This window comes from Drosophila miranda, chromosome XL (assembly GCF_003369915.1).
Source record: "Drosophila miranda strain MSH22 chromosome XL, D.miranda_PacBio2.1, whole genome shotgun sequence".
NCBI lineage: Eukaryota > Metazoa > Arthropoda > Insecta > Diptera > Drosophilidae > Drosophila > Drosophila miranda.
Genome location: NC_046673.1, coordinates 2,159,328 through 2,171,435, shown reverse-complemented (window position 1 = coordinate 2,171,435; position 12,108 = coordinate 2,159,328). Strand labels below are relative to the sequence as shown.

Genomic DNA, 12,108 nt, shown 5'->3' with positions numbered 1-12,108 from the left:
TTCTACTGTACCTAACAATAAATTTTTTTTTTCATTTCTTCTGTTTTGCTTTCTATTCCCCCCCCCCCCCCCCTGCTTAGCTAATTTCTGATACCAAACGGAAAATGGCTTTCGTTTTCGTTTTCCCTCTTCACTTCGCTGAACCACATTACGAATACGCAAGGTGGTTCGGTGGTTCGGTAGTGGGCTTGGGGAAATATTTGTTGCTGCTGCAGTAGTTTTATTTTGTTCTCTTAAAGTAACTGTGGCACCCTCGCCCACCTACCGCTATTTCCCACAATTGTTTGTGCAATTTTCTTTTTATAAGAGGGGCAGCTTTCCTCTTGTTTCCATTTCCATTTCCATTTTCATTCTTCTTCTCATTTTGTTTTTTTGTTTCTTTTGTTGCCGCTTTGTTCTTTTGTTCATGTGCAAGTGTTTGCTTGTGGCCGCTTTGAGGAGCTTTTCCCTGCCTCGTGGCCTACCCCTAACCCCTTTTCCGCTGACCACTCCCGTTTGTATCCATCATATGTGTAACCATTTTAGCCCTGATGCGTTTTTAATTGTGTTTGTTTCCGCTTCACTGTGACACGTCATTCATTAGGCGAAACGCCCCCAGGCCCCACTTTTTGTATCCCCACACTCCAAATGGCCACTGTGCTATGGCTTGGGGGTGTTCAATTACCTAAATATGTTACCTTGAGGCAATTGCTGATTCGATAAGAGATCAATCGTTTTTTCTCTTCTCCGCAAGAGATACATTTTCATTTGAAACGTCATTAAAAACATCAATTTGTTGTATTCAAAGTAAAACTACCATCAAAAATATCTTATTGCAATGGATATTCAGTTTCCTGTTCGTCATCGGCTGCAGATCGGTGTAGCAGCGGTCTACATGATGAATTTTATATTCCTTCTCTGATATCCTTATCCTCTTGTCGAAACTATAAGAAATTATTATAGCATTGGGCCAGGTCCAGCTCTGGAAGGACCTGGAACTGGGACCGGAACTGTATCTGGGGCTGGACCGGGATACAATGCATGCGAACATTTTGGTTCGGAGTCCGTTGTTTCCTGCTGCTGCCACTGGGGCTGCCTTATACTCGTAATTACAGTTCAAATTTCCTTTGTTGGTCGAGAGCTTGGGTCCGACTTGCCTCGTGTGTCGGATGCGGGAAGTAGGGGGACGATGGTGGAGAGGTGGTAAGGATAAGGGTAAGGGTAAGGGGATGTGTCTATTTTCACACGTTCATCGATGCCTTTAATTGCGGATTTTCGGCATCCAAAAACAAAGGCCTTCGTCGATGGCCAAAAATTTATGCTAATTAGTTTTTAATGCATCGGATTCGAAATCGGAATGTTCCTCTGTACCTTCCTGCATCACTGCAGCTGTCCACCTCTCTATCCAGACTAATAAACCAAATTCACGTAACATGTACTCTTACTCTCCCAGGTCCAACTTGCAACCTTCAACCTGCTACCTGCTAGCTCTGCGGAGTCTCCTCTCCGACCACTCGAATCCCCTCCAGAAATGCATTCACATTACCATCTGGTTCACTCTGCCTCATAGAGGGGGTGCTGATGGCGGGAGGCCATTGCAGGCCGTCATTGGACCGTGCCTGACCAGACGAATCATGCATTGATGGCCACATCATCATTCATCGTTCCAGCCATATCCCATTTCCAAATAATTAGCGCCGTTTGCCCGTCACTGGTAGTCCGTGAATTGGTTGACTCCGGTCGGGAGCCTGCAAAAAGCAGCGGAGTTGGAGGTTGGGGTGGGGGGCTTTTTAAGCCTTACTTCGAGGATGCTGATGCTCTCGACAACGGTTTCGCTCGGCTGTGATGCCTTAGAAGTACCCAGCCTATTCTTGATAAACTTTCGGGTGTATGCCTAATATTAAAAAAATATTCAAAATATTTAAATAAAATCAATCTATATGTCACCCTAACTAAATATATACATATAATAGCTTATCGATCCTGGCAATATTGGTTAGAGTCAAACGAAACACAACATTAAATACAAAGTAATGTGTATTTTATTATTTATGCAATCAAGGAACTTTGGCACAAAGAACATTCCAGCAGAGAGTTTTTTTAAGGGAGTATTTTAGAATGTTTTCTAGTACATGTTGTTTGTACATGTTTTCTGCACAATTTGCTTTGGTTAATCGTTGGGCTATACTGCTCTGTTGCGGCTATAGAAAGTTGTTTCTTTATTTTGAAATCAGTGGGATCTATATTTCCAAAATGTCCACATGCTTATGAAGCTCAACCTACAAGTCAAAATACGCTTACCCAGTCTAATGGCTTGATGGCCTCCTGCTATTTCACACTTCGAGAGAGAGAGAGAGAGAGGAAAAAGGGAAGAGCGATTTTGCCGCTGTAGAGTCTACAGTGTAGATTTTTTTCTTGTTTACGATTCCGCGTTATCGGTATTGTTGTCTCTTACTGCGGGGTGGGCTTTAAGGGCGAGATCTCTCTGAGGTTTCTGAGATCAATAGTGTTCAAAGAAAGAAACGACAGGTGTGCCTTAATTGTTTATTTTTCATTTTGGCCATAATAACAACATTGAATTCTGACCTCGAATTCGGAATCAGCATAATTTGAATCAAATCCATTCGAATCACTTGAAATCAGGACTATGAAATTGGGCTGAAATTTGTAACGCCCTGGGGGAGGCATCGCCGATCACACAGTGTAAATATGTATGTAGAATGTTAATAAATATCCGTTGGTTCGTTTATTTTCTGTAGGGAAGTTATCTTCCCTACTGATTTTTGATAATTGTGTCCTCCAATTTACTTTCCTGGCTTGTATTTTTACTCCTTCATTTTTGTTCTACTCTTAAAATAAGGCAAGTCCAATGTTTTTGATCTGAAGTTGATATAAATCTATCAAATACTTGGAAAGGCAGACAAATTTTTGTTTTTGGTAGGGGCGGGAGACGGCTAGCCGAAATATTGAAAAAAAAACTTGTGAAACAGAAGTCTGGATACAACATTTGGTTGCTCTTGCTTTTAGAGTAAGAGTCTCAGAAACAGATGGAAATGGCTATATCGACTCGGCTATTGATGCTGATTAAGAATTTATATTCCTTTTGGGGTCTAGGCGCTACACACATCCAATTCCACCACAAAACTAATATATCCCTCAACCCTTCGCGAATATCATATCGAATGTAGTCTAGTTTCTAATTAATGTCAATTGAATTGAATGATATGTATGTATGTATCTTATATATCATTTTGTATATCTCTTGTATATCAACTCTAAGAGGTGAGATGAATTGGCCTATGAGTATGCAGAGGTTGGGTCGCAGATTTGAGATTGGCTATCCGTATACGGATACGTAGATATGTATGTATGTTTGTATTCGTCTGGATTGGTCGTTCATCTTTCTCTCTCTTTGGGTTTGTTGGGGCATATAAGGTGGGCACTTCAATATTTATTAAAAAATGCATTCCCAAATACGCACTCACGCATACTCGGAATCACATTGCAAAGAAGACAATTGGTGGCACTACACACAGTGGGACACCAGCTGAAAAACGGTGGCAAAAGTATTTTTCTGAGTGAGCGCTTCGAATAATTTGAAGCTTTCAGAAAATCCAAAAATTGTTAGTTTAGCAGATACGAGCATTCAAAGTTGACCATTTTTTTAGTGAGTAGCAATTTACTCAGTTTCTATGCACACTGAGCATCTTTATGGTAGGATACAAATGGGTATGGTAGTAGTATCTTTTTCAACACGATACCCAAAACGAGTATAGGGGTATTTTAGATTTGTGGTGAAAATGGATGTGTGTAACGTCCAGAATGAATCGTTTCCGACCCCATAAAGTATATATATTCTTGATCAGCATCAATAGCCGAATCGATAGCGCCATGTCTGTCTATCCATCTTTCCGTTCCTATGAGCGCCTAGTTCTCAGAGACTATAAGTGCTAGAGCAACGACATTTGTATCCAGACTTTTTATACCCGATACTCAAAATGAGTATTGGGGTATATTAGATTTGTGGTAAAAGTGGATGTGTGTAACGTCTAGAAGGAATCGTTTCCGACCCCATAAAGTATATATATTCTTGATCAGCATCAATAGCCGAGTCGATTGAGCCCTGTCTGTCTGTCCGTCCGTCCGTCCGTCCGTCCGTCCGTCCGTCCGTCCCCTTCAGCGCCTAGTGCTCAAAGACTATAAGAGCTAGAGCAACGATGTTTTGGATCCAGACTTCTGTGATATGTCACTGCTACGAAAATATTTCAAAACTTCGCCCCGCCCACTTCCGCCCCCACAAAGGACGAAAATCTGTGGCATCCACATTTTTAAAGATACGATAAAACCAAAAACGCAGAATCGGTAAGGATCACCATATCTTCTACAGTGCAAAATCTGAACCAGATCGTATAATGATTATAGCCAGAATCAAGAAAACAATTTCATTCTTTCTCGCTCTGTCTCTCTCTAACACACAGGTTTCATGGTCGGTTTTGTCAATTGCAAAATATGAGTTCAAGGATCTCAGAACCTATAAGAGCTAGAGCAACCAAATTTGGTATCCACACTCATGTGATGTCGGACCCTGACCGTTTCATGTCAAAATTTCGCCACAACCCCTTCCGCCCCCGCAAAGGACGAAAATCTGGGGCATCCACAAATCTCAGAGACTATTAAGGCTAGAGTAACCAAATTTGGTATCCGCACTCCTGTTAGATCTCACTATAAAACGTATATCTCAGAATTTCGCCCCACCCGCTTCCGCCCCCACAAAAGACGAAAATCTGTTGCATCCACAATATTGCACATTCGAGAAAACTAAAAACGCAGAATCATAGATAATGACCATATCTATCAGATTGCTGAATCTGGATCAGATCAGATAATTTTTATAGCCAATAGGAACAAATCAATTTGCAGTGGCTACGCAGCCCCCGACGTCACGCTCAGACTGATTTTCTGTCTCTCTCGCACGCACTCTTTGTCGTGTGGTTCAATATTAGCGGCGTCTGCCGGAGGAGAGCCATACTGACTTAGTATCGGGTATAACTGTAGAGTTGCGGTGTCCGCAGCAACTCACAACGTTCCACCTCGTTTGATATGTCACTGTCACAAATTTATTTCAAAACTTCGCCCCGCCTCTTCCGCCCACAAAGGATGAAAATCTGGAGCAGCCACAATTTTGAAGATACGAGAAAAATTCAAGTCGCATAATCATAGGGAATGACCATATCTACCAGATTGCCGAATCTGGATCAGATCGAATCATTATTATAACCAAAAGGAACAAATTAATTTGCAGTGGCTGCGCAGCGCCCGACGACACGTTCTGACTGAATTTCTGACTCTCTCGCACACACTCTTTGTCGTTCAATGTTAGCGCCGTCTGCCGGAGGAGAGCCATACTGACCAAGAATCGGGTATAAATGTAGAGTTGCGGTCGCACCAGCAACTCACAACATTCTGACTATGCGTACCTCTGAAACTCAAATTTGACTACATCACCACGATTTTTAAATAACCTCAAAGAATCAATATGGCGGAAATATTTTTGAAAAATTCATCGGACTCGCTCGAAACTCTTTACTCTGGGGTCTTTGGAGTTGCTAATTACGAATTTGAATTCAGTTCTCAAAAATTCAAAATGGTGGATTCAATATAGCCGAAAACATGTTATATTTTCAAAATGAATCATTCTCCGAACTTGCTACATGTTCATCTACACCTTCATCCTCTAAACCGATAAAATTAAACTCTTTATTTACGCTTCGAACCAAACGAACTTTTACTGATAGATTTGGGGCTTTAAACTTGTTTAATGAACTATGTTTTTTTGTTCATGGTGTGTTTTTTTTAATTTGTAGAAAATTGCATTTTTATTATGTTTTTTCAGAGGCACCATTTTTACAGCTTAAAAAAAAAAAAAACACCACAGTTCACTAACATTTTGTAAAGCCCCAAATCTATCAAAAAAGTTTGGTTTGGTTGGAAGCGTAAATATGGTATTTAATACTGTTTTCAGCCACTACAGTGCACTGAACACAAGCAGGTACAGAAAAACAGTAAAACTTGAAGAATTTTGGCGGTAAATCTAGTAAGATTTATAGTACATGTATGTATAGTACATTTGAGTAGCTGTGTTATAAGAAATGTTCAATAAGAAAAAGAATGGTCTGTTAAACCGACCGTTCTTAAAAACAATATATATTTTCCAGACCATTCAATTGTTGACCTATTTTTACGCTTTGACATCACTTTCAGAGCAACCCGATCTACCCATGGTTATATTTTAAACTTAATACTAACAGATTATAGGGATATACTAGATTTGTGGTGAAAGTGGATGTGTGTAATAACACCTATAAAATATTTATATTCTTGATCAGCAAAAATTGCCGAGTCCGACGTTTTGTCCGCCATGTTTGACGCCTAGTTTTCCCAGACCATAAGAGCGAGAGAAAAAAAATTTTGTATCCAGACTCCTGGAATAACCCACTGTTAAGGGTGTATTTCAAGAATTCGCCCTCCCCCAGAAAGGATTAAATTTTGAAGACACGAGAAAACCGAAAACACAGAATCATAGGAACATCCAGATCGAATCATTATTTTTGCCAGAAGGAACAAAAGATATTGCAGTGGCATCCACGCGCTTACTCATTCTCTCTCTCTCTCTCTCTCTCTCTCTCTCTCTCTCTCTCTATCACACACACACTCTTCCTCGTGCAGTGTGCGAGATAGCAGCAAATTACTTGACGCGGCTCAAAACGTTCCCGCTCTTTTTTAAAATGTTCTTTGTACATTTTGTTACCAAAGCTAAGAGGCAAAACCTGCGCTATTGTGAGATTTTGCTTCTAGAGTGATTTAAGAGTCGCACCGCACAAATAGCGGTAGCGCAGGTACATATAAGAAGAACACAGAACAGAAATGATTCAACCAAAATTTAATAAAAAGAAATGAAAGTTTAGAATTTATGTATGTATAAAAATATGCACTAAAGGCTCTAGGCATAGTAGAATAATTTTCCTTTCAAATGCAGTTTATTTCATGTAGATTCTTTATTCGATCAGAAGTTATTCATTTAGCTAGCTGAATGGCCGAATGTCCCACTGTGCAACGAGCGAATAAGTGAAAAATGTTATTTGATTAATTAATTTTCATTAAAAACACGACAAAATGCGACGCCAAATAGAGACGCGACGCGGGAGAGTGTGAAACACACACAGAAGGCGAAATGACGTGAAAGAACAGCCAGGATGAACAGATGCTACCGCTCCGGGTGCGGCTCTTGGTCCTGCTTCCACTCCTTCGTCCTGTCCTGTCCTGTCCTGTCCTGTCAGTCTTGCTGTCATTTATAATTTTAATCTCGCTTTGCAGTTTAGGTTAAGTTTGGGCGATCGGGGCAGGGCAGTCGAAAGCGGGCTAATGAGTGCTGCTCTAGGGCTCTCGCTTAAAAATACATATTACGGAACGTGGGGCCAACTGCCAAATTGCATCGGCGAAGGCGCAGGAGCACAAGCCGGAAACGGAGACGGCGGTTCCCATGTAATTAAACAATCGTGCATGCAGCGACGGTGAAGCTTTCACCTGGCCCTGGGCATGGCCAAGTTTTGCACACAAATTTCATGGCTAATAAATCACTTTTAATATTAATAAAATATAAATCACGGCCAGCTAAAAACTTGAAGCGGCTGGTCAGAAAGACGGCCGAATGGGGTGAAGGAGTCAAGGATGGCAACTGCAGTTTCATTTTTGGCGCCCTTTGTTAGGCGCAAGACGATGGTATAAAGTTTGAGTTTTCTTTAAAAAATTAATTTTAGAAGAACGTGTGTGAGGGGTGAAGGGATAGCTTACAAATTTGGGATGAACAGACTCCGAAGAGGTAAAAGAGTGGGGTAATCGAAGACAGTAGAGGATGAATGGGTGATGCAACGAACAACTAAGTGAATGCATGATGTGACAAAATAATTTAGTGAGTTCATGAATAATAACTTAATAAATTACAAGGATACAAGCAACCGAAAAAATGTGAATACAAAAGAAATCCACTAGACAACATGTGAATAACTTTACAAAAGCAAACGGATTTGAATACGGAGGAAATAAGGCATGCAATAGACAATGAAATTCATTACTAAATGGTAGTCAGTCAAGGATTGATTCAAAAATTGTCTATGAAATGGCTAAGCACAGAAATTGAAAATACTAAGCTTAAAGTCCTTGAACAGGATAATCAGGTGAATGTAGAAATGAATGACTGAATACACGAACAGGCAATGGCCTAAGTAAATGAACACACAAAAGTCTGATGAAAGTAAAATATTCCAATCAATCGAATACACTCCGGTGTTTTAAAATAGTGATTATTAATTAGAAAAACACACTCGCAAATAAGCTACAGTGAAATACAAGTGGTTGTGTAAATGATTGTGACATAGAATACTCATACTCGTATGTACACATAAGTACATATGTATGTATTTAAATGTGCGGTTGGAGCTATGACAAAAAGAATGTACAATGTACATAAGTGATCGAAAAAGGAGTGCTGATGAAAATGCACACAATCCATAATGCGTTACATGAACGACCAATTAGTGAGACGAACGGTCGACACTGGCGGAAGACTTGAGGATTTCAAAGAACCAGAGGACCGCAGCGAGGTCGTGGTTTTGGCCTGCGATAATTTTCTTCCCCGGAAAGCTGAAGTCCTTGCGAAACACTCCAAACACTCACGGGGAACTCAAAGGAAGAATCTTAAGCTTTAAATTCAGATTTTGATTACCTGTGCCGGTTCACAAGCCGATTCCAAACACCTGCCAGCACTCGAAAAAAATATGCAAAAACAAACAAGGTTTTTCAAAAGCACTTTTCAAACAAAATCGGCAATATATACATAAAATACTCGCAACTTTGAGATATGGAATTCTCTTTATTTAGTTTTACTTGAAGTGGTTTGCACGTTTTTTTTTAAATTAATCTTTTCTTGATTTGGTTGCTTTGTTTTGATTTGATTGGACTTGATTCGAATCGCTTTTTGCGACTTGCGTTTTCCTGCGGCCGTTGGAAAACTGTTTTCAAAATGATTTTGTAACGGTAAGCGGGGAACCCGATTCAGAGTTGGGATTGGGCGCTGAGTTCTGAGGACTGAACCAAACCGACGCGCTAGGAAGTTGCCCGAGCACTGAACCTGTCGCGCCAAGCTCTGTTCGCATTGGACCGACCTTACACAACGCGCTCGTAATTCGGCTACTCTGCTCGGCCTGTCCTGTTATTTCCTGTCCTGTCCCCACGCGCGACGAAGTCGCTGCCGTTCGGAGCGAAGCGGAGCAAGCGAAGTCAGACGAAGCCGAAGCCAGACGAGGCTCACAGCACTCGCTGGCAGTTCGGCCAAGTCCTCTTCGGCATTCGGGCTGCCCGAGCTAGCGGCTCAGTGGGAGTGGGCTTCTGTCCTTTGGCAACATGTTGCCAGCATCTTACTCTCGAGCAGATTGCTTACCTGTCTCGTAGCTGTTGCGCTGTCCCTGGCCATCTTCGAAGTGTGCACTCCACATCCACACTTCACTCAAAAGTGGAATCTGGTGTCTGGTGTCCTGTGTTACAAGTAAACTGAATAACTGATCTGAGCATGCATTGAAAATACTAAAACGAATACTAATTATGAGAAAGAAATGCTAGTATTAGTTATTTAACAAGAGGAAAGGAACTAGTAGTAAATATATCATTGTAGAGGGAATAAGTCCAAAAACGGGTCATGAAAGAAATAATTCGATCTACAAAACGGAAGGGACAACGGTATTTATGCAGTTTCCAGTGGATATAATAGGAATCGTAAAGTTTATGCGGCTCGACAAACCAGGGCTATCTACGTCTCCTTTGATCAAGTTGCGCATAAGCATCACATCAAGCATTTTTCTACGATAAACTAAGGATGGAAGGTTTATTAAAAGCAATCTATTGGGGTAGAATGCAAATCTTCCACATGCATCCCAGTTCAGGCCGCGCAGTAAAAAAGTACAGCATTTTCAACGGTGGTTCTCTCAGATTTCTGACAGAGAGCAACGAAATTCTGTATTCAGACTGTGATATCACACTGAATCAAGTTTGTTTCAAAATTTTGCCACGCACCTCTGCGCTCCCACAAAAAACAATATCGGTGGCATCCAGAATTTTTAAGATGGGAGAAAAGCAAAGAGGCAGTTTCGTAGAGCATGACCAAATTTTCCAGGCTGCGAAATCGAAGTCAGATCGAATCGATACTGACTGAGTATCGGCTATAAATGTAGAGTCGCGACCGTGGCAGCGACTCACAACGTTCCTCCTCGTTTTTACTAGAGCTACTGCTATTTGAGAACAATTTGAAGAATTAATTTTTCTTTTAATAATTAATATTAATAAATAATTCATAATTCTTTGACTTAGAAAACACACGTAGGAAAAACACGAAGACGATACCTTTTTCTTTTTTTTCAAAGATATTAGTTTTTATAAGCTATGTGGGCCGTTTGACCCACTTTGAAACGGTTTGACAGATTTTTGTGAGATTTTGTTTGGCCAAAAACCAGTTTATCCCTTTTTTAGAACAGCGATACTAAACGACACTTAAATCCATTGCATAGATCACATAAATAATAAGCTCACATATGTGAACAAATACTGACTGAGTACCGGGTATAAAGTAGAGCCGCGACAAGGTACTATCGCAACGTTCCCTCTCTTTTCGTATTTGTTTTGTTCGGTTAGCTTAGCCAAGACTTTGCAGATTCTTGAGCTTCATGTTTGCTCTGCGTTGGGGCTCGGCTGTAATTAAGTTTTGATTCAGGTCAGCTTTTTGGCTCATCTCCATACCAGTATTTATTATGATTTTGACTGGATGTGGTGCTTTTTAAATTCACATTCGGCTTTTCTATGCTTTAGTTCCATTCTGGCTGTTCTTTGACTCGACTTTGGATGAGTATTTGTTACCTCATTGGTTGAGTAAGTCTTAAGGTTTTTAAAGCAGTGTTTAGAAGATACATACATACATTTAGGTAAGCGCATAAAACTGACCCTTTTCTTCGGTACATCTTTAAGCCTTTAGACTTAACTTTAGATTCTGTCTGTTGGTTTAATTTATTCGGCTTATTCATTCCAAGCATTATTCAGTAAAGAAAAGTAGTTTGAAAATTAATTTTTTTAGTTATATCTTCAACCTCGACCTGACCTGCAAAAATCCAATCAAGCACCAATTCAATCCGATTTAGATACCTTTATCGTAGAAGCCCAACCTGCGCTTATGTCGAACGAAAAGAATAAGAATGGTCAACAGGTTGATTCACGCTAACTGATTTGATCGGTCATTGAAGTTGCACTTATCTTCGGATTTATATAAATATGTATACATCTACATATGTACAGATGACAGGTATAAGGTCGTTATTATTTCAGAGCAAGGAAGAATTAATAAATCGACCGTGAGTTGCGTTTTTACAAACAAAAAAAGGACTTATAATGTTTAGATAGTTCCTTAGTTAAAGAGGTAAGCACGGAATATGTAATGGCTCCATTGCATACAGGAATTTTCGAGATGTATGGAGTTCATTTGAAAACTTTCCGCGAGAGCGAGAATCGTCTGACGAGAAAATATCAGTAAAGAAATGATTCAAACTGAGTTTCGTATTGAATTTTGACTGAGGGTCCAATACCCCAAATATGGGCAGCCAGTTTACCGGATATTTTCTGGAAAAAACGAAATTACTGAATAAAAAGATTGGATATTGGCATTATCGAAAGATTGGGTGTCATTTTGAATATTTGAAACTTAAAATATCCTTGAGAGAAGTTAGAAAAAAGGAGCAACCCTGAATTGAATATAGTATGGGCTCGGGACTTAGTTCGACTGAGCGAACTAGTTTGATGATCGTCCTCTGGAGATCTCCCTCTCTCCATAACCAAGAAAAACTAAAAATGCAGTAAGAAGGACTCCCATCGAATATGCCAGCTTTCGAATTGTAAGTGATCTGCGGCTTTCGCAATCAAAGTAGCCTCGCTCTTTTGAAAACTCACCTACAGGGTTCTTTATGTATCCGTACCCTTCTCCCTAGCATTGAGAGGAACACATCTCGTCACATCACTTAGGCAAATCAAGGAGAC

At 40.3% G+C, this 12,108-nt stretch overlaps 1 protein-coding gene across 4 annotated transcripts in view; it reads right to left on the bottom strand.

Moving 5' to 3' along the window:
• The window catches only part of LOC108164978 (neurotrimin), a 54,863-nt gene extending 45,697 nt beyond the window's left edge, over nt 1-9,166 (bottom strand). For all 4 annotated transcript variants that reach the window (XM_017300998.2, XM_017300999.2, XM_017300996.2 and 1 more), the window contains exon 1: nt 8,762-9,166. The gene's annotated coding sequence lies outside the window, so the exon portion shown is untranslated. The remainder of the gene's footprint in view (nt 1-8,761) is intronic.
• Nucleotides 9,167-12,108: the final 2,942 nt, after the last annotated feature.